We start from the raw sequence: 26455 nt of genomic DNA on the forward strand, positions 1-26455 counted from the left end.
TGTCTGTCTTCTCTGCCTCTTCCATTACTTTGATTACCTTGATGGGACGTTCGGGCTGTGAAGTCTTACCCTTTTTATTTCCATAGCCTACAGAGCCAGTATGAAGGGTAACTGTAGGTGAACAGGTAATCTCATCTGCATGGCTTAGCAATCACCCATCCAGATGAATCATGTGTCAACAAAGGTCCTCTAGACTTAGGAAGCTGAAGGAAGGTAACTTTATCTGGTGGAATTTTTAGTGGAAACCCGGGTGAAAAATTTAGGAAGTTTGACTTACTGGAGGCAGAGCATGAGCCCTAAGGAGAGACAGAATGAGAAGAGGATGGGCAGGGGAAAGAGAGAGAGAGAATATGTGGATGTGTATTTGGGGAAGAGACGAATCCAGAGCTACAGAGTAAATAAGAATTATGGGGACTTTGCTGGAGGTCCACTGGTTGAGAGTTTGCCTTCCAGTGCAGGGAGTGGGGGTTGATCCCTGTTCAGACATTTAGGATCCCACATGCCTCAGGGCCAAGGAACCAAACCATAAAGCAAGCAATATTGTAACAGATTCAATAGAGACTTTGAAAATGGTCCACATCAAGAGAATCTTTTTTTTTTTTTTTTTAATGTTTATTTGTCTGCACTGGGTCTTAGTACTGGTCTGCAGGATCTTCAGTCTTCCTTGAGGCATGTAGGGTCTAGTTCCCTGACCAGGGATCGAACCCAGGTGTTAGCCACTGAACCAGCAGGGAAGTTCCCAAAAAATATCTTTAAAAGAAAAAAAAAGAGTTGTGAATTAAGGAAATCTTCAAAGTTCAATTACAGGATCTTTGTTCTGAGAGGGTGGCTCCTGGGGAATAGGACATGAGTTTACCAGTCACTTCATTATGAAGCTATTGGGGTTGCTTAGGTGATGGAATTTGATGACAGGGGCCTTCTCCTTGCCCTTCTTCTGTATTAGCAGCTCAGGGGGATAAAAAAAATTAAGAAATAGCTTTGTATAGAAAATTACACCCATCCAGTGATGTCCAAGATTTCTGTTGCCAGGTTTCTAAAGAGAGCTGTCCAGGATAGCAGTTTGTTCACGTCACAGACTTCCTTTCTCCCAGTCTTGTCATCAGGTCGTCAGACTGTGTCCTGTCGGCTTTGGAGTCTTCCTTCCTCTGGTCTTGCTCCTCCTTCAGTCCCGGTATTTCACTGTGCCCGAGGTAGGCAGTTGCAGTGCCCTTGGTATCAGATACCTTCCTGTCCTTTGAAGTGTTACGCCGCAGTGGGTAATAAAGTGCCCAGATTACATTATAGAACAGACTGTGGGAGCTGTGCCCGCGGGGACAGGCTTGGCTTGCACCCACACCCTCCGCAGCTCGCGGGTGGTTTTGTAGCACAGAGCTGTGAAGCGAGCGGGTTGAGCCTCATTCAGTGTCGGGCCCTATATCCAGACACTAAAGTGGCTCTTTAAAGATTAAAGGGACCGACTGCCTGGTCCTTCTGGCCCCAAGATGGAAAGATCCCTGCTGTGGCGACAGCCTCTGACTCCCAGGAGAGGCCATCTTATCCCACAGGGTTGTGCTTCCAAACGTTACAGAAAGCCTGCGACGGCTGATGCTGTGGTGATAAGTTGGCATCTGGGTACTTGCAAGACATATGAGCTCTATAGCACCCCATGGTTTGAATTTCTGGGCAAAACTGCCTCATCAGAAAATTGAAAGCCTCTCCTTTCAACCCATGCCTTCGGGGAGGTTTTCTCCTTTGTTGTATTTAACTATTCTGTTGAGCCAAGTGAACTTTAATTTTCACAGCTGTAAAAATTCCATTAAGCCTCTTGTATTGCATCCCAGGTGTGAAAACGTCCCCGTCTAACAGGGCTGTGGGTGACAGCGAAAATCCTTAAGAGTAGTTAGGATAATTGCCTCTGGAGGCTTGAAGAAAAAGCTGATCCAAAATAAATACTGTTGTTTTATAGTCTTATTAAAACAATTATTTATTTTCGCTGTGCTGGCTCTTCGTTGCTGTGCACGGGTTTTCTCTAGCTGTGGCCAGCAGGGCCTGCTCTCTGCTCTCTCGGCATGGTCTTCTCCCTGCAGTGGCTTCTCTTGTTGTAGAGAATGGGCTCTAGAATGCGCAGGCTCAGTAGTTGCTCTGAGGCATGTGGAACCTTCCAGGAACAGGGATGGAACACCTGCATTGGCAGGCAGATTATTATCCACTGTACCACCAGGAAAGTCCAGTTGTTATATTCTTGATGGTTCTTGTGGGTGAGGGGACTAATGTCTAAGACCTGCTCTGTGTGATTCCTGTTCAGTTTGGGGGTCTTTGGTGGGGGTGGGGGGTTGGGGGAGGGAGTGGTAACAATACTACCAAAGGAAACACGCTTTATTTTACAGTGCTTAAGGAACAGAACTATGACCTGTCTCTCAAAACATGACCCAAGGGCTGTTTGTATCAGAGTCACTTAGGAAAGGGAGATGCTTACTAAACATTCCCATTCTGGGGCCTCCTTCCACTTCTGCTAATTCAGAGTATCTGAGAGACTGGATTGGGAAGTGATAACTTTTCAGTAAGCACCCCTGTTGATTCTCAAGTACCCCTAGAGTTGATTCTTAAGTATCCTAAAGTCCTCTTCATTTTTCATGCTTAATTTCTGTGATTTATTAGATGATTGCTATTTGGTTGACATTCATTGTCTTTTTTGAAGAGTAGGTACTCTAAAGAAAAAAAAAGGGGGGGAGTTATGAGATTCCTAAACATCCAGGATTAGAATTTGTCAATGTCTCTAATCATCAACAAAGTAGGAAAGCCACTGGTTCCTGGAAATTTTGGTTTATCAATTCACTGTCTTCTCAATCGGTAAAAGGATGTGGGGGAAAAAATAGAAGGATGGGGACATAAATAAGATTAATTTTGTTAAAAAGAGGAAATGTGCAGTATTACTTAGAACGCCAGAAATGGTGAAGCAGGTGAAAGGGGTGCGTGGAGAGGAAAGAGAAGGGGAAAAGATTCAAGTAGTTCGTAAACAGTAAACAATTTAAAACTTTAAACTGGATTTTAAATTTGTTGTTCGGTTGCTCAGTTGTGTCTGACTCTTTGGGACCCCATGAACCGCACACGCCATGCTCTCCTGTCCTTTACTATCTCCCAAAGTTCGCTCAAAGACATGTCCAGTGAGTCGGTGATGCCATCCAACCATCTCATCTTCTGTCCTCCGCTTTTCCTCCTGCCTTCAATCTTTCCCAGCATCAGGGTCTTTTCTAATGAGTCGGCTCTTCCATCAGGTGGCCAAAGTGTTACAGCCTCAGCGTCAGTCCTTCCAATGAATATTCAGAGTTGATTTCCTTTAGGATTGACTGGTTTGATCTCCTTGTAGTCCAAGGGACTCTCAAGAGTCTTCTCCAACACCACAGTTCAAAAGCATCAATTCTTCAGCAATCAGCTGCGGAATATTTGAATATATGCTTGTTGTAAAAAGAGCATTCAAACATTGATAAAGTTAAAATACCTCCTTGATTTGCTCCCATTTCAGTTCGCTTCTATATCTTTTTGTACATATTTGGTAACTTTCTATGGATTTGGAAGAGTACAGAATCCTAAGAAATGAGTATTTTAATTTCTTTTGACACCTGTTTGTTTAAAATGTTAAGATCTATCAGAAAAAAAACCCCAAAGGTGGGCTATAAATGACATTACATATTTCTGTTCACATAAAACAATGGGTATGATGTTTGCACAGAGAGAGTGTGTGTGTATATGTACATACACACAAATGCATACATACACACATGCGTATATTAAATATCTCTTATGACTACACATCAGAAGTAAACCTGTAGTGCCTTGCGTGCTGAATTACTTGTTTGAGTTTTATTTTTTATTTATATATATACTTTTTTTCCTCTGAGTTTTAGGATAGTATATTGAAAGAACTTAAGCACAAAGCCACAATTATCTTGCTTATTTCTCACACAGTCTCATATGCTCATTTTTTTTAAGATTTTGTTTTTAATGTGCACCATTTTTTAAAAGTCTTTATTGCTTCTGTTTTATGTTTTATTTCCTTGATCATGAAGCATGTGGGATCTTCACTCCCTGACCAGGGATCGAACCCATGCCCTCTGCACTGGATGGCCAGGGAGGTCCCCCAGTCTCACATTCTTAGAGTTTCCATTTAACCTTACAAAATCTCAAGTGCCTGAAGCTATTAGTTCAAATGTAGCATCTTTTTAAAGTTGTCCATCTGTAATTCTCAGCCTTTCCCGATTAAAAGAGGGAATGCGGATGGAGTGTGGTTATATTTGGGGGAACTGTTCAGAACTGTGCAGAATCCCACAGAGGGAAAGGGTAATCTGAAACGGCCCTCCTCACCTGCTGAGCGGTGCTTATCTTAGAATTAGGAAGTTCCCATGCTTCTGTTGCTCCTCACATCGTTTACATTTATTTCCTGGGCACAGAACCATCTGGACTTTGCCTTCCTCATTTAAAGTTTGCTAATTTAGAGTGAGTCAGAAGCGTCTAACAATCCTCTGTCTTTGTTTCCGTATTTGTCTCTACTCTGTGTACCTTGAGAACTGCTCCATCTTAGGATGTTTGTGACTTATCGTCAATGACAGAAATATGTTTTAAAGTGTGGTCCATGAGATAATGGCTGTTGGCTGCTGTAGAGATGCTTCTGTCATTGGAAAGACTAATTAACATACTGTAGGAAAACTTCTTTAAACACAGCTATTTTCTGAAAAAAGGAGAACACTGAGGGGGAGGAAATAAAGGAGGGAACATTTTATAAAACCTTCTAAAAGCCCAGCATGGTTATCCTGCTGGAATAATGTAATTAAGGGACATTGAGTTGGATAAATACCTTTTTTTTTTTTTAACTAGCTCCGTGAAAAGGAATTGGATTAAATAGCATAGTTTTTGAAACCCTAATTCTGACAATCTACGTGTACATTTTAATGAATCCTAACGTTTACCGAAGGACAGACTGGACTGGCAGCTACAGAGTCGATGCCTTGAGAGACCTACCTGACGGGATGAACAAGGCTAGGTGTGGTGGCTTTGAGAGTCCATGCTGAGGAATAGCTGATGACTGTGGGAAATTTGGAGCAGGGAACAGAAGGATCTGATGCGAACTCTAGTTTCTTTCTTGTCAAGTGAACACACAGGGGAAGCAAGGACTTCATCTTTTGTTTTCTTTGTCTAGCACCACTGCCAGTTCTAGCCTGTCAGGGCAAATTCAATAATAATTAATAGCTGTTGATGAGCCAGTTGTTCTAGAATCCATTTTTTTTTTTAATAAGCTGACCAATAAATGAAACTTGCCATAAATTTAAGGATTCTTTATTCTGTTAGAAGTGTTAATGTGATTTTCACAGCCTCTTATGGTTCCTTAAACATCTAGTAGGTGTGATGGTGGATAATTTAGCTTTAGCATAGAGAATATATGGCAGCTGATTAAACAACAATAACAACAACCCTCCCGTGTATCTGTGTTAATTAGAGAACATGAGTTGTCTCTGGAATCAGAGAGGTCAAAGAAGGCCTGATGGGGAAGGAGCAACGAGCCTGGTCAGAACTGACAAAATTCACTCTAATGATTTGACCATCTATCCCTGACTGGGCACGTTCCCTCAGTCCTCTGACCCAGATGCTCCAATTTGTAAACGTGAAGTGACTTCCTTATCTGCTTCTTGGGGTAATCTGCAGAATTTCAGTAATCTTGCTGTCCTGAGCCCCGAGGCTGTTTTCAGGTGAAATTTCAGAAGGTGACTGGCCACAGGAGCTTCCCTGATGATCAGCAGCTTGGGAATAGGTCCACCTGCCTCCTGATAACTAACTTTATATTTAAAAAAAGAATCAGTGGGGCACCTCTTCTTTTCTGGGTTGCAGTTGATTGCGGTTGGCTCAGGCTGAGTTGTTTGGGAAATAGTCTTGCCTGGCATGAGTCAGCACTGCCCTGGGTAAACCGCCTGCTCTGTTGCAATCTTGCTTACCAAAGATACGTCCCCAGGCAGCACCATTCACTGCCTGAAAGCCGCTGCTGTTGGCTCCCGAGATGATCTCATCTCAACGGGGCTCCGAGGACCTCAGCAGCGGCAGGAACCGGAGGCAGCTGGCTGGCTGCCCTGGCCATGTTTTGAAATAGGCAAAAGCAGGTAACCCCAGACTCTTTTCTCTTGAGTGTCACGAGCTAGACCGAGCTGCAGCAGAAACTGGAGTGAGCCTTAGTCTTCACATGTGAGTCAACGCCAGATTGATTTGGTTGTCTGAAAGTCAGTCCTTGAGCTCTTCGGAGGGGACGTGAGGGGAAAAGTTTCATTTTGTCTGGGATGTGGTTTTGGACCTAATAAGACCGTTTTTTATATAACCTCAGAGAAATAAAAAATGTTAGGTTTACAGTTTTATCTGTCTTTTGCTCTGGTATTCTCTGTTCTTTCTGTGTCTTGTAAGAAATAGTTTAGTCACAATAACCCATTGTTAGAGAGGGGCAGGCACATTTGCTTTTCTGCTTACTGACCGAGACTACTGAACTGTAGAGAACACGATCTTAGCAGGCCGTTTCCGACGTGTTACGAAGAACCTCCCCTCTTCCCGCACTCTGTTCAGACTGCTGCCCAATTTCCTTCCTGTTCTTCATCTCTGAGCTTCATAGAGCTCCAGCCTCATCACTGGGCAGTAATCCATCCGCCCCTTCAAGTTTGCCCCTGCTCCTTGCAGTTACCCCTGCAGGGTCTGTGTTCTCTTTTACTTCAGGCCTTTGCAAAAGCAAGCCCTCTCTGAGACACCCTGACCCAGCATAAGCCAGCCAACTGGCTCTAGCCTGGAAATCACTTCTGGGAAGTGATTTCTCCTCTTACTCACCAAGACTGGGTGAGTGCTCGGGAGAACCCTGTGTTTCCCTCCATCACAGGATATGTTTGAGAAGCAGCACCAATTTTGTTAGAATTATATCCAGTGTGCTTGGCACAGGTTCAGTTCTCAGGAAGGGGAGCATGATCATGAACCTACACTGAGCTTCCTCAGCTCTGATCCTGTTAGCAGCTCTTTGTTTACTTTGACTTCTGTCCCCATCACCCTGTTTCTGTTTTCCTGAAGATTGCAAGGAAACTCCTAATTTCCAGACCCAGTGTCCTGGTCCTGATTTCAGCCTCCAGCTCACTTAATCTCTGCCTACCATTTGGCACTATCAAACCATTCTTTTTATCCCGCCCCCAGCAACCCTCTTCCTGTGGCTTTGAGGCTCCAGAGCATCCTTCCATTGTTTATTCTCATTTTCTTTGGGTTAGTCCATAAATGTCGAGATGCTCCAGGGCTCTGTCTTGGGTTTCTTTTCCCTCTTCTCCCGCCCGCTTCCTCTAAAGACCTAAGATAGGTCCATGAATTCAGCTGTCTGTCTTCGGTGTGCCTTACCAGCCCAGCTGTGTCTCCCAAACTTCAGATCCTTACTTCCAACTTGACAAGTCTTTTTTAAAAAATTTTTATTTGTTTTTAATTGGAGGATAATTGCCTTACAATATTGTGTTGGTTTCTGCCATGTACCAACATGAATCAGCCATAGGTATACGTGTGTCCCCTCGCTCTTGGACCTCCCTCCCATCTCCTACCCCATCCCATCTCTCCAGGTTGTCATGGAGTGCTGGCTTTGAGCTCCCTGCGTCTTATAGCAAATTTCCACTTGCTATCTAATTTTGCATACATAGTTTTCAGTGCTCTTCTCTCAGTTCGTCCTACCCTCTCCTTCCCTTCTTGTGTCCACAAATCTGTTCTCTATGTCTGCATCTCCATTGCTGCCCTGCAAATAGGTTTATCAGTACCATCTTTCTAGATTCCACATACATGCATTAATATACGATATTTGTTTTTCTGACTTATTTCATTCTGTATAACAGGCTCTAGGCTCATCCACCTTATTAGTTACTGAGTCAAGTGCGTTCCTTTTTATGACTAAGTAATACCAGCTTGACAAATCTTGCCAGGCTCTGTCCAGCTGGGTCGTTCAAAGCTACCAGGGTCATTCAAAAGCCATTTTAAATTCAACACGTATAGAACAAGTCATTTTCTCCCCTCCTCAGTATCTGTTATCTGCTTATGTTGCTGTGTGTTTGAAGTCTGTTGATTATATGCACCAAACCTTCTTCTTTCATTCTCCTTATGCCTCACGTCTCTAAATATGCTAAGTCTAAGGTTGCTCAACCCTTTCGATTATATCGGAGTGCTGTTTGATGTATGTCTTTTCTTCATTCCCCTGTACTGCTTTCATTTATCAGAGGTCAAAAACTAGATATTTTGTTTAACCAGCCCCGAAGCTTAAAATTTTGCGTGTGAACACTCTTAGGCAGGGCCTGCTCTCTGCCAGGGTTACGGATACTGCCCGCTCTTACACAATGAAGATGTCGCATTTTACATACTTTGCCTCTAGGAATTTGCTTCTGTAACTTCTGGTTCAGAGCTTTATCAGACCTTATGTGCTTTTGTCATGTCACCCTGCATCTTCCTCTGCTCCAATACTTCTCATTTCTTGTTGCCAAAGTTGTGTTGCTGCTGCTGCTAAGTTGCTTCAGTCGTGTCCGACTCAGCCCAGCAGGCTCCGCCATCCCTGGGATTCTCCAGGCAAGAACACTGGAGTGGGTTGCCATTTCCTCCTCCAATGCATGAAAGTGAAAAGTGAAAGTGAAGTCGCTCAGTCGTGTCCAACCCTCAGCGACCCCATGGACTGCAGCCCACCAGGCTCCTCCATCCCTGGGATGTTCAAAGCAAGAGTACTGGAGTGGGGTGCCATTGCCTTCTATGAAAGTTGTGTTACTAAAGGCCAAATCTAATCTTTTTATTCTCAGGATGTCAGAGTGGCGTTGGGTCCCTGTTTCCTCCTTAGCTGGAGAGGTAAAATCCTTTACAGTTTGACCGTACCCTACCTGTGACTCTTGCTTGTTTTATTTTTAATTTTTAAAATTTATTTCCTTTTCCTTTTTTTACTCTTTGGCTGTACTCTGTAGCATGTGGGATCTTAGTTCCCCAACCAGGGATTGAACCAATACCCTCTGCATTAGAAGGCAGAGTCTTTCTTACCACTGGACCACCAGGGAAGTCTTAACTCTTACTTGTTTTATCTTCCTCCCTCTCCTTTTCCCGGCCATTTCTCCTTTCTCCAACCTCACTGACCTTTTAATTTTTCCAGTCCCTGATTATACCACATCCTTCTAGGACACTGCTTTTTCCTAGGGGGTCCCTCCTTCTCTGACAGGCAAAGTTAGTCATTCCCTGGGAGACGTAGTTCATATGTTACACTTCCCCTGACTTCCTCTGGTAGAGTTCTTCCTTATTTGAACTTCTGCAGCAAAGCCTGTCTCTTCTGCTGGATTGTTGAATTCCTTCACTGAACCTGGTCCTTGACCTAAAACTTAGCACCATCAGACAGTGGCTGAAGTAGATCCCCAAGGTCAAACCACTAGCCTAAACATCTTTATTAGACTTGGCAGTATTAGAAAATCCATAAGCTCTCTAGTTAGAAAGCGTGGTTTTGGTTCCTGTTCAATGAACTTGAGCCTATAGTGCCTGTTCTGTATATGTCACTTGGAACCCTCAGGTTACCATCCAAAATTGGAAGATTGATAGGACTTCCTGAAACCTAGTTCTGGATCATCACCTAAGTAGTATTGTACCTTACAGAATTATTCCCTTCTGTCATTTTATTTGATACCTATAAGACCCTGTGTTGGGAAGGCTTTATTATGCCTATTTTATCGGTGATTGTAAAGCTACTTCTGACATTGAAGCATACATTCATGTAAGACTCAGAGGGAAAACATGTTTTTACACTGCTGTAAGCACCTGGCTTCTCTCTTTATACTTAAATATACCTTGGGTTCTATAGAAAAGGTGGTTGTTGTTTAGTTGCTAAGTCATGTCCATATATGTGACTCCAGGGACTGTAGCCTGCCAGGCCCCTCTGTCCAGGCAAGAATACTGGAGTGGGTTGCCATTTTCTTCTCCAGGGGATCTTCCTGACCTAGGGATTGAACCCGTCTCCTGCATTGGCAGGTGTATTCTTTACCACTGCACCACCAGGGGAGCCCGGACAGAAAAGGAGCCTTTGCTCAATAGGTGAGTGCTGAAGGTCTTATCCTTTTGTAAGGTCACTTTATCTTCAGGGTGGATGGAGGAGGTACCTAGAGCCTGCTTGGCCTTGAAGAGGCCTGGACCGTTGTCGGAGACCTTGTTCCAAAGGAATGGTACGCCCACTCCAGCCTCCCAAGCTTTTCTGTTGTGCTTCACGTATCTAGAATTTATTAAAATCTACTCAATAGTGGAGTGTCAGACCAGGTTGAGGAGTGAAGGGAGTCATCACAAAATGGGATAAGCTGAGTGTTAAGAACAGAAGGAGTTCCACATTAATTCCAGTAAATGATTATGTTTATTCACAACTTTTGGGGGACTAACATGCCATATGTGGGACTGTGTAATTTGATTATAAAAAGAGGAACCATCAGGGGCTGGGACATAAACTCTGGTCTATACTGGCATGTGGGATCCAATTTTGGTCCTCCCATACTTAAGAGAGGAATAAAAATAATTTAAAAGTTTTTAAAAAAGTCCTTGTTGTTATATGTTAAAAAAAAAAAAAAAAAGATTTTAGCCTAGAGAAGCAAGAGCTGAGGGGTGGCTGATTACCATCTTCAAGTACAAGAACAGTTTTTGCCAGGAGGATTTTGATTAATTGGTCTTCTTGTACTTCAAAGATTTCAGAGGAAATGGGCTTCAATTGAAGGAGGAGTGATTTTAATGAATATGAGAAAGAGTTTCTTGATCATCAAAGTTGGGAAACCTTTGAATGACTGCTGAAAGAGTGTTGAATTTCTGACTGTTAATTATACATGACTGTGTAACAGAGCGTCCTAAAACTTTTGGTGGCTTCAGATGACATTTTGTTTGTGATTCAGTGCGTTACAAATCAGAGGAGGAGGACGTACTGCTTTGCTCCACTGATGTGATCCAAGATGACTTCACTCACGTGTCTGGGCCTTGGTGCTGTTGGCTGCGACATTTTGGTTGTCCTCCGTGAGGTCCCTCTCTCTGACGGCCTCTCGTGATTCATTAATCCAGGCTGGGCAGCTTTTACATGTGCTGTTTGGCTTTCCAGGGGGCCACAGTGCAGCTGCAGGACCTCTTAAGGTCTAGGCCCATGTTTCATACAGAGACTTCTGCCCCATTTTTTTGGTCAAAGTAAGTCACACAATGTAGCCCGCATCCAAGGGGAGGGGACATGGGCGCCACCTCTTACAGGGCAGAGTGTCAAAGTCACACTGCAGAAGGGCATGCAGCATGCTTGGGGTTATTGTGGTCACTTTTGGAAACAATTGACCACACTGACCTTATAGATTTTAAGTGAGATAATTATATCAATACATATTTATTGAGTAGGTAGTTTGGGCGTATACTTTACAAACTCGGCTGCGTGTCAGAGTCATCTGGGAGATTTTTATAAGCACAGTCTCCTTAGGTATCACACATGTGACTCAGCATCTGCTGCGGGTGTTCACACGTTCTGCGTCCTTTCTCTCAGGTAACTGTCAGTAAAATGAGGCTGGGGTGAGGGGAGGGAACAAGACTGATCGAGCAGGTGTAGCATATGAAGCAGAACGGCAGGTGGGGACTTCCCTGATGGTCCAGTGGCTAAGACGTCTGGCTCCCAATGCAGGAGCCCTGGTTTGATTCCTGGTCTGGGAACTAGAGCCCACATGCTGCAACTGAAGCTCCTACATGCCACAACTAAGACTTAGGGCAGCCACATAAACAGGGAAACGAAGAAGAAGCATGGCAGGTACCTTAAAACAGGCCTGCTGGTGTCCTCGTGCTTCTAGGGCTTGGCTGATGACAGCTTTGCCTGGCAGCCTCCACCTTCCAGGCTGGAGCCTGTGAATTACATCTCACCGAGTCAGCAGATCACCAAAGGAGTGTTTCTTGATGCCTCGCTTATGTTTTCTCAAAGTTCCTTTTCCTTCATAGCACTTTCTCCTTCATAGCAATTCCTAGTTTATAATGAAATATTTGTGTGATTATTTGACTGGTATATAATAGATAAATGTATGTCTGCTTTGCTTTCCAGTATCTTAACATAGTGTCTGTCTCATAAAAGGTACTCAGTAACTATTTGTTGAATGAATAAGTGGTTGATTGAAAACGTGAGTGAATGGAGTGAGGTTTGAATTTGGTTTTCATGGGTGATTAGAATTTTGGACAGGTGTAGCAAATGAATGGGAAATTCACATTCCTGAAGCAGAAATTGTGGGTTATGTTACCCATATAATTTCAGAAGATTGGAGGAACTTGTTTGGGAAAGATGAAGGGTTTGGTTTTGAGTGTCCTTGGTGTGCTAGATTTGAGGTCTGGCTGTCGAGCAGGCATTTGGAAATTGCTGCTAACACTGAAGGGTGAGATTGAGTCCAGATACTTGGATTTGGAGTTGTCTGACTAAGACGGAGGAATCTGTCCACCAGATACTTAGTGAGCTTCCACTGTGTGCCAGCAATAGCGTTGTCGGGAGGGTGAGCTGAAGCCTGACCGATAAGGAGCTGACTTTGTGAAGAGCTCTGGAGGATGCTCCTGGCAGGAGAGGAGCCACAGTAACACATGAATTTTTTTTTTTTTTGAAGGAGTCAAAATAAAAGGAGACCACCAAGGGTCTAGAGAGAGGTGGACGGGAGTGATGGCGGGTAAAGAGGGTGGCTGTGTGTGTCAGTTGCTCAGTTGTGTCCGACTCTTTGCCAGCCCCATGTAGCCTGCTCCTCTGTCCATGGGATTCTCCAGGCAAGAATACTGGGGTGGGCTGCCATTTCCTTCTTCAGGGAATCTTCCCGACCCAGGGATCGAACCCAGGTCTCCCACACTGGAGGCAGACTGGTTTGAGCCACCAGGGAAGCCCTGATGGGAGTGGGCAGCATGAGGTAAAGTGGGAGAGGCAGGCAGGGCCCAGATCACCTGGGGCCTCTGTGGGCCACATAGGGAGTCTAGGCTTTACAAGAGGGCACGGTGGCTTTCAAGCAGGAGAGTAACAGTATTTTATATTTTATTTATTTTTCCAGAATATATATTTTAAAAGGGAAGTTTACCTTGACTACTGTGTGGAGAATAGAGTGGCAAAGAGGGTGCTAGGGTCTTCCCTGGTGGCGCAGTGGTTAAGAATTGGCCTGCCAATGCAGGGGACGAAGGAACTAACGTCCCACACGCTGATGGGCAACTAAGCCCCCGTGTAGTGACTGAGACTCGACTCAGCCAAGAAGAAATGAATAAACAAATATAAAAAACCAAACAACAACAACACGAAGGGGTCAGTGAGGAGGAGTTTGCTCTAGTTCTTGAGAAAGATAATGACATGTAAGACAGGGTCTGGCCATGGACACAGGTGGGATGTTTGCAGGATATATTTTAAAAGTAAATCCAATAGCATTCACTAGAGAAGGAAAGCAAGAATGGTTAGTGCAGAGCCCCAGGGGACATTCAGGGGACAAAAGGAGGAGCCAGGGAAGGACAGGGAGGAAAATGGGTCTTCAAAGGAGAGCCAGACTATTGTGTTTTCAGTGGGAACCAAAGGGAAGAAGAAGCTAGGTCATTGGTAACTGGGAGGTTGTCGAGGTTTGATGTAGGAAAAAGCCATGCATTTAGTCATCACAAGATCATTGATGACCTTGGAGAAAGGGCTTTTAGCAGAGAGGAGCAGAGTTCATGAACAACTGTGTGATGTGGAAGTGAAGTGGAGCACCATCTGTTCTGGGGGAAGCTGGGGATTGAAGAGGAAGAGAGACTGAACTGAGAGCTCACTTTGTGCAAGCGTGTGTGTAGAGAGCAGTGTGTGTGTAGAGGCAGGCTTTCTAACATCTGTGATGGACCAGTATTTACTGGGCATGTATTCTGTGTCGTTCACGGTGCTGGGAGCTATACCAAGTCTGTTCTGTTTACCTTTGTCTCAAAACAATTTCCATAGAAGTATGGTGATCTCCAAGATCAATTTCCAAATTCTTCAGACAGATATAACCTTCCTTTGGAGTATGGGAAGAAATTATTAGAGCTAAGTTTTTCTATATTTTTATCTTAGCCTTTGAAATTTCTTTTTAGTATTATGCTTTAGATAGAACACTGTTTGTGTAGTGCTGTTGATCAGTTGCTAAGTTGTGTCTGACTCTTTGTGACCCCATGGACTGCACCATCTCCCGGAGTTTGCTCAAGCTCATGTCCATTGAGTCGGTGATGCCATCCAACCATCTCATCTTCTGCCACCCACTTCTCTTCCTGCCTTCAATCTTTTCCAACACCAGGGAAAGATGTTCTCCCAACTCTTTTCCAGTGAATTGGCTCTTTGTATCAGGTGGCCAGAGTACTGGAGCTTCAGCTTCAGCATCAGTCCTTCCAGTGAACATTCAGTACTGATTTCCTTTAGGATTGATTGGTTTGATCTCCTCGCAGTCCAAGGGACTCTCAAGAGTCTTCTCCAGCCCCACAGTTTGAAAGCATCAATTCTTCGGCGATCAACTGAAAGAAAGAATTGAAAACATCAATTCTTCTTTATGGTCCAACTCTCACATGTTTACATGACTACTAGAGAAACCTTAGCTTTGACTATACATACCTTTGTCAGCAAAGTGATGTCTTTGCTTTTTAATACGTTCGCTACATTTGTCATAGCTTTCCTTTCAAGTAACAAGAGTCTTTTAATTTCATAGCAGCAGTCACTGTCCGCAGTGATTTTGGAGCCCAAGAAAGCTTCCACTTTTTCCTCTTCTATTTGCCATGAAGTGCTGGGACCAGATGCCATGATCTTAGTTTTTTTGAAAATTGAGTTTCAAGCCAGCTTTTTCACTCTCCTCTTTCACCCTCATCAAGAAGCTGTTTAGTTCCTCTTCATTTTCTGCCATATCATCTGCGTATCTGAGGTTGTTATTCTTTCTGGCAATCGTAATTCAAGCCTGTGATTCATCCAGCCTGGCATTTCCCATGATGTACTCTGCATATAAGGTAAATAAACAGAGTGACAATATACACCATGATGTGCTACTTTCCCAGTTTGGAACCAGTCAGTTGTTCAACGTCCGGTTCCTAACTCTTGCTTCTTGACCTGCATACAGATTTCTTAGGAGACAGGTAAGGTGGTCTGGTATTCCCCTTTCTTTAAGAATTTTCCACAGTTTGTTGTGATCCACACAAAGGCTTTACCGTAGTCTATGAAGCAGAAGTAGATGTTTTTCTGAAATTCCCTTGCTTTCTCTACAATCCAAACAAATGTTAGCAATTTGATCTCTAGTTCCTCTGCCTTTTCTAAACTCAGCTTGTACATCTGGAAGTTCTTGGTTCATGTACCCCTGAAGCCTAGCTTGAAGGCTTTTGAGCATAACTGTACTAACACATGAAATGACCACACTTGTACGGTAGTTTGAACATTCTTTGGCACTGCCCTTTTTTGGGATTGGGATGAAAACTGACCTTGTCCAGTCCTGTGGCCATTGCTGTTTTCCAAATTTGTTGACATATTGAGTGCAGCACTTTTATAGCATCATCTTTTAGGATTTTAAATACTCAGCTGGAATTCATCACTTCCAATAGCTTTGTATATAGTAATACTTCCTAAGGCCTACTTGGCTTCACATATCAAGATGTCTGGCTCTAGGTGAGTGACGACACCAATGACCCAGACCCACACATCTGGGTCATTAAGAGCTTTTTCGTACAATTCTTGTCTAATTTGCTGTTAAATATAAATATATTGGAGATGTGCTAAATTTTTTTTTTTTAAATCAGTGGTCAAAAATGGTGGATTCTACTGGTCTGGTGATTGAGATGTAAAGAAAACAAAAGGTAGAGAGAAGGATGGGAAATTAACATGCCAATTAGGCTACACAGTGTTTTAAACCTCTTAAAAACCCTGTGAAGTTATTTCCCCTATTTTACAGACAGGAAAATGAAGTCTAGAGAAATTAACTTGCCCTAGATCACACAAGTTCAGTGATAGAACTGGAATTTGAAACTGGATCTGTTTTACTTGAAAGCCTTATCACTTCCCTTATTCTCCCTGCTCTTTTTCTGCTTACTGCTTTTTCATATTTTTCCATTTAAAGCTGACAGTGATTCTACAAGGAACAGATTAAAATAACTATTCTGCAGTTTGAGGAATCTGAGGCTTCAGATGAACTCCTGACCCCAGCGTTCTCCACTGTACCACCATTGACTCTCCAGTGGATGGGACCCAGCTGAATTATTTTGGTGAAGTAGAAGAGGAGACTTCTGGTTATCTGACAAAGAAAGAGTGGAAGAGGGCATAGGGGTTGGAAGATTCTTAGACAAAGGAGAAAAGAGTAATGGTTTCCATATTTTGAGCTCTTACTGTGTTGTTAAGGCTTTGGGTTCATTACCTCATTTAGGTCCTACATTTTATAGATCTGAAAGATGAAGTTTAGGGAAGCTAAGCACCTCAGCTGAGGCCGCACAGGAAGACTTTGAGTTCTGTCTGATTCCAGGTCCCATGTCCTAAATCCTGCATGGCTTTGCTCTTCAGAGAGATGCTATGAGACATCAACTAGAGATGAATAAAGATTTCCAAGCCCAAGGATGGCTTGGTCCCAGTTGTATGAACTTGTTGGAAACCCAGTAAATAAAGTCTTCTGACTTTTCTGTAACATTTGGTAGCTCAGGTGTGGAGAGATTGAGGAAAGGAAGGGGACGAAAGGGGTAGAATAAGAATTCAGTAAATTGGAAGAGGGCCTCAGAATATGGGAATGGCAGATCAAAATGGATCTAAGAAAAGTCGTATTTGAAGTTCATTGTTATGACAAATATTTATCGTGGTTCTGTTTGATGCACAGCATTTTGGGATGTGGTGCAAAAGAATGCAGAGATGGATAAGATCGGATAAGATAGGCTCTGTGACCTGTAGAAGGTTAGAGAGGGAGATGGATAAAGTGTTTCGCCACAGTGTGTGATTGGAGGGTGTGCGAGAGGTGGAAGGCAAGGAGAGGTGTGGGAGCGTATTGTCCAGGTTGGCTCATTATAGATTGGAGGTGGCATCATGCAGGACTGGCCTGCTGAGCTCCATGTAGCATCTCAGGAAGCCGTCTGAGGGTTTTGGGCATTACAATTTAGGTCTGGTTCTCCTAAATGGATTTCGTTTTGTACCTGGAAATGATCAGGATTTTGGAGACAGGGTTGTGTTCAGGCTTGAGTGACTGAGCTCAGAGGGGTGGTGGTGGTTTAGTCGTTAAGTCATGTCCGACTCGTACGACCCCATGGACTGTAGCCCGTCAGGCTCCTCTGTCCATGGGATTCTCCAGGCAAGAATACTGTAGTGGGTTCCATTTCCTTCTCCAGGGGATCTTTCCCACACAGGAATTGAACCTGGGTCTCCTGCATTATAGGCGGATTCTTTACCAACTGAGCTATGAGGAAATGTGGAATGCCAATTTTTATTTTGAAGTGGATTCCTTTCCTGTTGACTGGATCCTGGATTTGTCTGGGACATTGCTGTTCAATATCAAGAGATCTGAAAACTGATGTTTAATAATAGCAGGCTTGCTTTCGTGAGCATGGACTAATGTGATAGGATAGTTGGTAGGAGAGAGCACAGTTACAAAAAAGCTGAGATTCTTGATGGTGTGCTGTGTGCCAGGTAGCACCCCAAATGCTTTGCCTGAAGGAGGACATTTAACTCTCTCAGTGATCCTCCGGCAAAGGAGACACAGTTATCCTCAGTTTACAGAGGAAACCGAGGTTCTGTTCAAACTGGTAAGAGGCTGAACTGAGGTTGGAACCAAGGCCCTCTGACTCCAAAAACTCATACCCCTGTTGCTGTTGTTCAGTTGCTAAGTTGTGTCTGACTCTTTGCTACTCCATAGCCTGCAGCACGCCAAGCTTCCCTGTCCTTCACTATCCCCCGGAGTTTGCTCAAATTCATGTCCATTGAGTCAGTGATGCTATCTGACCCATACCCATAACTGCTGCTATATGCTGTTTCCATTAAGCTTCATGAAAGACCTTGTCCCACTGCAGAGAGGATGGTGTGTTAGCTTACTGCAGTATTTCTCTGCCTTGCTTGGTTCTGAGTCAGTGTGGCCCCTTCTATTTTTTTCTAGGTTCCTTTGTTGACCACATTTTGATGTGACCGTATTCTTGGTTTAAATATATGAATGCCATCATCCAAGCCTTTCTACCCTCCTTTCTTCTTTGCTTTTGGTTTGGAAGACATTGCATCTCTTTGGAGGGACTTCAGGTATCGGCACACATTGATTTTGTGATGAGTTTATTATCTTAATTTTACGGGTTAAATTATGGGATTCCTTGAGCTCCAGTCCCTGCTCCTGTCCCTTCTCCACTGGGTTTAAGTTCAAATTCTGAGTCTGATTTTGGAATACTCGGTTTGGCTCCAATCCAGCTGTCCAGTTGAGCCCCGGCTCTCTGGATCATTTAGCTATTATTATTACTACCATCTCTCCCTTCATGGCCACTTACGTCTCTAATCAAATCTAGTTACTCACCGAAACTGTGTCCTTGATTTCCTACTTGCGTGCCCTTGTTTCTGTGGTGTTTTCAGCTTGAAATGTCATTCTTCCTATGAAGCCTTGTCTTATCTCTCCCTGGGCGTAATCATTTCCTCCTCTGAGCCTCACAGTGGAGGATTCTTTTATATCTCCTTTATGGCACAGCACACTTTATGCCGTATATTTCAGTTGTTTGTGTACATGCCTTTCTCTCTCCTGCTAGACCATAACATCGTTGAGCAGGTCTATCTGGTTGACCTTTGTTTCTCCTCTAGACTCTAGTTCTGTTCCCTGCACATGGTAGGCAGTGGATATCTGTTGGATAAATGGATAAGCAGAATTTCAGATTTAAGAAAAAAGCTCACTGGTGTAGCTTTTTTCCCTCTTGCTTGCTTTTCTTCTTCCTTTGCTTTCCTTCTTTCTTTCTTTGCACTGACTCACCGAACTTGTGTTCGCCACTCCCTTTTCTTACCCAGATTTGCCTAATTCTTTCTCCATTAGCAGTCACTGTGTGGGAGGGAGTACCACATGTTGTTGGTCAGTTTTCTCCATCCTTTGTGGCTCCAGATTCTCTCCAGGAATCCTATGACCAACATGGGAACCAAGTGGTGATTACATTCCGATCTTAATGAAAAGACCATGTGTAAAGAAGAGTCCTCAAGGTTTGTTAATATATGGCTTTCAAGTGGAAAACTTTCTGATATCTATTTCAAGGGAATGGGATAAAAAATCCTTGGGTGCTCAGGAGGTAGATCAAGGTGTATATTCACACTGTGGGGTATGGGATGTTAGAGGATCTTGTTGACCAAGGGAATAATGCAGGAAGCCACAGAATCTTCTGCTGTTACTGATGAATCCCTGCATTTTTTCCACAGCTGGAAGAGACATTAGAGATGAATGTAGTACAATTGTCCTCTTTTCCAGATGGAAAAGCAGACGCAAAGACGCTAAATGACTCGTCCATAAAAACTGGGGTATTCGTTGTCCAGCGTTTATTCCCAACGCTGAATGTGGCTTGGGGGAACCACGGGCTCTTTGAAAACAGTGGAAGTTTGGCTTGAAGTGGAGGCTCTGGGTCTCTGAAACTGAAGGCTTCTGCAGTGCTGAAAAGTAGATTGAGGTTGGTAGCAGATTGGATCAGGGACCAAGTTCACCTGAAGGGTCCTGTTAACTGTTGCGATCGCTCGGCGAGGTTCCCTTCTGAGAATCAGTTCACTGGGGACTGGCCGACAGAGAGCTGCTCCTTTGACATTTGAAAAGAAGCCAATGTTTAATAATGAAAACATCTCCAAGTTTTCTTGTTCTTTTTCCCAGCCCTCACATCCTAAGTTTCATTCCAGGCTTACTTTTCTTATCTCAGCACTATTTGTGTTAAGTTTTTATTGTTTACTCCAAGTCAGATGTCAGTATGAAGAAGCCTGGGGAATCCAGGAAGTGTCTGAGAGGCTGATGATGGGTTTGGGGTGCTTTTTAGGTGCATCTTTCACCCGACTCCTAGAACTGTGTATTCTGTTGTCACTGAAATGCTGTCCAGTGAACCAGTGGTTTGGCAGATATGAAAGGTTACCCATTTGTGGCTAGGGAGCAGCCCTGTAAAGCGATCAGATGGCCCAGAACAGGAAGTCAAGTGCAAACAGGATGTGCTTGTCTTTACTGTGACTTGTACGCCTACATTTTGAAGCTTGGTGTGGTTAGTAAGTCAAGAGATGAGCTTGGCTGAAGAGTCTCTGTTTCTGCTTTGAAAAGGAGCTAAGGCAACAAGACCTATACTGCCCTTGCCTTAATAGAGGTGCATATCTTTTTTTTTCTGGGGATCAGGTCACTCTTCCCGGCACATGTGGTTCTTCCTAGCCTACACCATATTACATCTGTGTTTTACAAAATGAAACCCCTGAATTGACTGCTGATCTGTTACTTTTGATAGATGTGAGATTCACGCTGTATTTGGTTATTTATTTTTTGATAACAATAGGAAATTTTAGCCTCTAAGTCACTTTTTAAATTACAGGTTCCTTTTATTGAATTCCAGGATTTCTAAATCTCCTTTTGAGTGTTTCCTGAGTTAGGTAGTTTACAAATAACTGCAGGGTCTTTTTAGTCTTTCAAAATTTCCTTGAATGTGGAGGCTGGATCTAATTGTAACTGCTGAACTGTTTTACACCTCAGCAAGTTTCTGGAATAATTTGCTTGGGGGTCACTCAGCTGGTAAACAATCTTCAGAACTCCTGTTTTTTGACTCCCCATTCCTCATTGCTTCCCACTGTGGAATCTGCTTTATTATGTCTCTCTCAGGGTCTTTGTGGATTATTAAAAAATGCTTGAGTTATTTTAGAACAGCACCATTTTGGTGAACTCATGAGTTCAGGGCAGGTGAAGCTTTGGGTAATATTATTTTGTGTAATCTGTATCCTTTCCACATTGCAAAGAAGACTGTTCTGGTACTTTGTATTGATAATACAAAGGAGCAGATGGATAAAAGTAGCAGCACATCCCAACATCCATGAAAGCAGCATCTCTTCCTGGTATCGGGATGGGTGTCTGTTTTCCTGAATCTGTCAAGGAGTGGTGAACACGAGGCAGTTTGCACTGTGTTGCGGGATATATAGGCAAAGAGTGAGACCTGAAGGCCGGGGAAGCGCAGGTTTTCTTCACAAGGAGATAGTGTGCAGTGAATACAAGGTTTTCTTTGTGGTCCTAGGTGAACTAGAAATCTCCATTTCTGCTTCTTGGCATAGATACTGGGCATTTCACATCCCGGAGTGAGCAGACAACATTTCAGAAAGTCGGCATAATTTTCAGATTGAGATTATATACATCGAACCACCCAAAGGTCTTAAGGAGTTAGTCTGAATTCGTCCTGCCTTTGTCCCCAAGTCCCATCTGACTTGAGTGCAGCACACAGTTGCAGAGCACCCAGCTGGGGGACCAGAAGTGTGTATCTTCCAATCCTCTCTGAATTTGGTTAACTGAGAGGCATTGAGGAGCTAAGGGAGAAAAGTCTAAGCTGTCTCTGGGCTTTGGGGAAAATTGATAAATTCATTAGCAATGGGGTTGAATTGGAAGGAATGTAGCAGTGTAGGGCTGCACTTTAGATGGTCTTCGCAGGTAGCTCAGTGGTGAGGAATCTGCCTACCAATACAAGGAGATGCAAGAGACGTGGGTTTGATTCCTGGATCGGGAAGATCTCCTGGAGTAGGAAATGGCAACCCACTCCAGTATTCTTGCCTGGGAAATCCCATGGACAGAGGAGCCTGATGGGCTGCAGTCTGTAGGGTTTTGAAGGGTGACTAAGCAGGCTGGCAGGCACTTCTGGTAAACCACTTCTGACCACCTTGGAGACAGTTCTTCAGGGATTATAAATTAAGAGCTGGTGGGAGGGAACTGGAGTCATTTAGTTCTTAGAGGATCTTTGGAAGACTAGATTAAGCCCTATTAAAGGTATCAGTTTGTTTGTTTTTTGAAGTAGGGGATATAGCAGATAAATTGTCACAAGTAACCTTAGAGTTTCTTTAAATTATTTTAGTGAGCACCTATTATGTACTAGGGCCCAGTGTAAATGCTTGTTATTTTAGTCCTTTCAGTTACCGTTTCAGTGAAGCAGGTTCTGTTGTTCTTGAGGAAATGAAGGTTTGAAGAAAGTATGGAGGAATCTAGAGTCTTTGTTCTTTCCACGCCCAGTACATTTGGTCACATCAAGTACATCATTTTGATCCCAGACAGGATCCCTGTCTGGAGGCTGTGGCTTTCCCCAGGGCACAGGAGGCTACAAACCCCCTCAACTGGTCCCTCCCTCTGTGTATGTTTTTCAGCTCAGTTACCAGGTAGTCAGTCCCAGTATCTAGTGAAAGCAACTTCTTCAGTCAGAAGGTGCGGAACAGCTTGTCTGGTAAATCTGTCCCCTGCACTGAGAGAACAGGGAGAAGCAGAGTCTTCTTCATCTTGGTGGTCTTCGTCGTCAGTTTTGATGGAAAGAAGGATCCTCAGTAATTAAACTGCAGATCCGTTTATTCTGTTTTCAGTGTTGTCAAAGACTTCACTCTGCACTGCTTTCTTCCCTGACTGACTCGCCCTTCGGGGCAGAATGCAGGGGCAGAAAAGAAATGCGCAGGTTTCTCCGTCGCACCATTCAGCCTGTCGTCTCTCCTGAAAGCCGGGCGAAGCAGCAGCCATCTAATCGGTCAGACCCCGAGGGTGCTATTTTGGCGCAGCTCCATTGGTTAGAATTACTTTCCCCTGAACTTCAGAGCAGATGCTGAGGTCCCTCTGCAGATATGTGTCATCCACTAGTTGGAACCAGGGAGTTTCCAGGAACATTTATAACTTGTGGTTATTATGTATGTTTTTCAGTTGTTTACAACAAACAGTTACCACTTCAGAAAAAGAGCTCATTTGTTACTGGTGGAAAGTGAAATCCCTCTCCTTCTTCCCTTCTTGTTGTCATTGTAACCCTTTCTCCCCCTTCGACCCTGTGCTGTTCTGGTTCTTACCTGCCTTTTGTCCTCTTTCTGTCCCACCTGGTGCAGGCTGTGCGCTCAGTAGCGACAGGCAGAGGTCTGCTTGGACTGTGTCTGGTCAAAGTCTGTCTCATTTCTCTTCTCTGTTATCTTCTCCATGTGCTCTTTTCATCTTCCTGTGTATTCTTTGCAGCTCCATTGCAGCACCGTTTCAGACCACAGCCTCCAGGAGGGCACTGATGCCTTCTTTGCCTTCGGATGCAGGGGCGGGATGGAAGTGAAGAACGTGTCCATCTTCCAGGCTCTCCCTTTCTGGTTTTTTAATGCTGTAATAACTGCCAGTTGTAACATTTTTCTATTACTTTTCGAAGGTCAGTCTGTTCCCGTTCTTTTTCCTTTTTTTCAAGCAATCTTAGCAGACGCCTAAATTATCTTCAGGATGTGTGAGGTAGGCACGTTATCAAGAGAGCTTTCCTTAAAGGGACTGCTGTGGTTCTATGGGTTGAAAACCTGTCATTTGCTCACCACCCTGGAATTATTATGGTGGAGTTTTCAGGAGCGAATGTTTGTCCCTTCCCCCCAGCTTTGAGAGCCCTGATGCTGTTATCATTAGTCAGACTTCAGCAAATACCTGATGATCACATTTGCCTGGCACTGAGGCTGGAAATAAAGCTATAAAGTGACTCGCTTTTGTTTCCTGTTTCACTTTCTGCTCCCTAACCATGGGAGACGGACACTCTAGAAAGAATCATACAAACCGTCAGCCAGGTGCTTCGACGCGGCATTGCCGCAACGCTCACCCTCTGAGAATGTACTCGCCGTGTCGTGTGGGGATCATGCCAGGTTTTGTCCTTTTGGGATCACTAGCGGCTGGACGAGGGCTGAGCAGATGAATGTGTGACAGTTGTCAGGAGGCGTTCAAGACTCTGTGAGAGCACAGACGGGGCCCAGAAGGTTCCCCTGAGGAAGTAAGTGCCGCTGGAGGAGGCAGGGTGGGAGCAGGGTCACTGGGGCTGAGAGAGGAGCTGGGGGGAGGTTCCTGAGGCCGCAGTAAGCTTGGCGTTTGGCGGACTGAAGGCATAGCAGGGTAGCTGGGCCCCAGAGCACCAATGACTGATTTTCATTTATTCAGTGGTTACCAGTGAAAGCACTTCTTAAAAGGGAAGATGATAGAGCATTGGTTGTAGTTGAGACAGTTAAGTCAGAAAGCCCTCTGTCCTCTACGGGAACAGCACAGGTGGGCAAGAGTAGAAACTGAAACACATTCCAAATGTCAAGGAAGAGCTTTATCTTCAGGAAGTGGATGTCTGCGTGACGCAGTGGTGCCCGGAGGTGGTAGTGAGCAGGAAATGAAGATGACTTTCTGGACGTGTGAATTAAAATTCTGGCTTCCCAGGGAGGGTTTTTCTGTCTGCGGTGCCTCTCACAAGGCCCTCAAGTGTTGAAGCTTGCCTTGGTGCGTAGGTTCCCCTTTGGGCGTCCCTGGAGCGGGGCAGGATTTGGTGTGATGGACTTCTCCCCGCCGCCCCCTTGAGAGGCTGTCCATAATCTTCTCCCGGCCGACCGTTGGTTGATGTTCCCCTCCCTCTCCCAGTGCACAGGCCCTTGAAGCCCTGCTGCTCCGGGTGGGGGATGTGGATGGTGAGAGCAGCCCCTCACCCCACTTTCTGTAGGACCACAGAGGACTCAGAGAACCCAAACTTAAATCCGGTCGCTGTCTCTTGGTGCTACCCTGGTCCCTCTCGAGCCCAGTGTTCATTTACAAAATGAGCATTTCAGTTCTGATGTTTTTGGCTGCATTATTGTATTAAATGAGACACTAGATGGAAATATAACAACTCACTTGGCTCATGTTAAGTATTCTGTAGTGTTTTTACCTTTTCCTTAAAAAATAAACATTTCTAGGATCATCTGAGGAGGGACTTCAGGAGCCTCGAATCTGAATGCCTCCCCCTAGCTTTCCCCTTGCCTGTGCCTCAAATAACAGCACAGGCGATTCTCTCTCCCACCCAAGCTTTTTTTTTTTTTTTTGCTGTGTGGTGCTGGCATGCAGGATCTTAGTTCCCTGACCAGGGATTGAACTTGTGCCTTCAGCAGTGAAAGCGCCGAGTCCTAACCACTGGACCACCAGGGAATCCCCTCACGGAAGCTTCGATCATTTTTGTATTGAAGCGTAATACGGGGATTGGAGGAGAGGGGAGCCAGACCCAGGTGCCTTGAAAGGACGTCTCGGTGTGGATGCAGGCTCCGGAAATGGTCTGGAGAGAGGCACACACTCGATCCCCGTTAGTTCCGTGCCTTATTCTGGTGTCCGCCATTCAGTGAACGGCTAATGCTGCCTTCCGTGCAAAACTGAAAGCCCAGTAAAGTCTGCTCCTTCCGTACTGAGCACCTACTCTGTGTCCAGCCCGGGAGGTTCAGGCGAGTGTATCCATTGCAGTGACATTCGGAGAAGCAGCTTCCTCCAGCTCCTTCCTTTCCTCACTGCTAGGGTTTAAGGTCAAGTCTGACTGAGTCTGGGCTTCCCAGGTGGCCCAGTGGTATAGAATCTGCCTGCCAATGAGGGAGATGCAGGAGATATAGGTTCAATCCCTGGGTCAAGAAGATTACCCCCAGAGAAGGAAATGGCAACCCACTCCAGTATTCTTGCCTGGAAAATGCCATGGACAGAGGAGCCTGGAGGGCTACGGTTCATGGGGTCACAAAGAGTCGAACACGAGTGAGCATGCGTGTACGCACTGACTGAGCCTAAAACCAAAGTAAACATAGTTGGTAACTTCATTTTTTTTATATATATACTTTTACTCTTCTATTTTCTAAAAATTCAGCCTGAAAGGAAAATCTTATCTAGGAAATGCATTTTCTGTTACCCACATCCAAAGGACTGCCTTGGAGGATGGAAGACCCGCATTAGCTTTGGAAATGTTCCAGCCTTGAAGTCTCTGCTGTTTATGTCCAGTCCGTACACCACCTCAGCAGAGTAGTTGCTCCCGTTCAGGTCTTGGAGTTCTAAAGTTGCACAGGATACTTGTCTCCTCTGTGACTTAGGTGTTCTGAGTTCTTCATTCTGAAATAAACATCTCAGAGACAGTCCCAGTACCACAGAGAACATGCTTCCTTATCCCATACCCAGCAAGGGAGACCAATCTGTAGTGTGGTGAACCCGCAGGCTGCCTGCTTACAAGGCCCACGCCGCCCTACTTTATGCTCATTGTGTTGTCACAGCATTTTAAATCTTCCCCTTCTGGGACAGACCCCGGTCAGGCAGGTTTCCTGGAAAATTCCACTTGCAACTCCAAGATCCTGTTTTTTTTTACATTAAACAGTTTTTGAGGGAATTTACGTTTCTTTCCACACTAACTTCTTTTTAAAACTTAGCAGCCTTCCAAGCTGAGAGATGATTTTAAACTTTAGGTGAGATCTCCAGATAATGATTATGTCTTTGTTGTGTGGGTGATGTGATCAGCTGTGTCAGAGGCCCTGTCCAGCCCAGTCCCTTGGGCCGTGGGGAACTCG

At 44.4% G+C, this 26455-nt stretch overlaps 1 protein-coding gene and 1 long non-coding RNA gene across 7 annotated transcripts in view; one reads left to right on the forward strand and one right to left on the reverse strand.

The window, feature by feature from the left end:
- The window catches only part of RFFL (ring finger and FYVE like domain containing E3 ubiquitin protein ligase), a 77377-nt gene that overhangs the window by 14911 nt on the left and 36011 nt on the right, over positions 1-26455 (forward strand). Inside the window, exon 1 of one of the 5 annotated variants that reach the window (XM_061390390.1) lies at positions 6035-6125. The exons of 1 other annotated variant lie outside the window; for it this stretch is intronic. The gene's annotated coding sequence lies outside the window, so the exon portion shown is untranslated. Of the gene's footprint in view, positions 1-6034; positions 6126-13189; positions 15103-23201; positions 23908-23970; positions 24396-26455 lie in introns of those variants that run through there. 3 more of the 5 variants (XM_061390392.1, XM_061390391.1, XM_061390389.1) reach the window with 3 other exon arrangements.
- Positions 473-26386, reverse strand: LOC133231805 (uncharacterized). Of its 2 annotated transcripts, XR_009731239.1 has the most exons (4): positions 25814-26386; positions 11793-11996; positions 4996-11534; positions 473-750 (listed from the first exon to the last, which is right to left on the reverse strand). It is a non-coding gene; the product is annotated as an uncharacterized LOC133231805 (long non-coding RNA). The 2 variants fall into 2 exon arrangements; XR_009731238.1 differs by having other exon boundaries at positions 4996-11996.

The sequence above is a fragment of the Bos javanicus genome, chromosome 19, assembly GCF_032452875.1.
Source record: "Bos javanicus breed banteng chromosome 19, ARS-OSU_banteng_1.0, whole genome shotgun sequence".
Taxonomy (NCBI): Eukaryota; Metazoa; Chordata; class Mammalia; order Artiodactyla; family Bovidae; genus Bos; species Bos javanicus.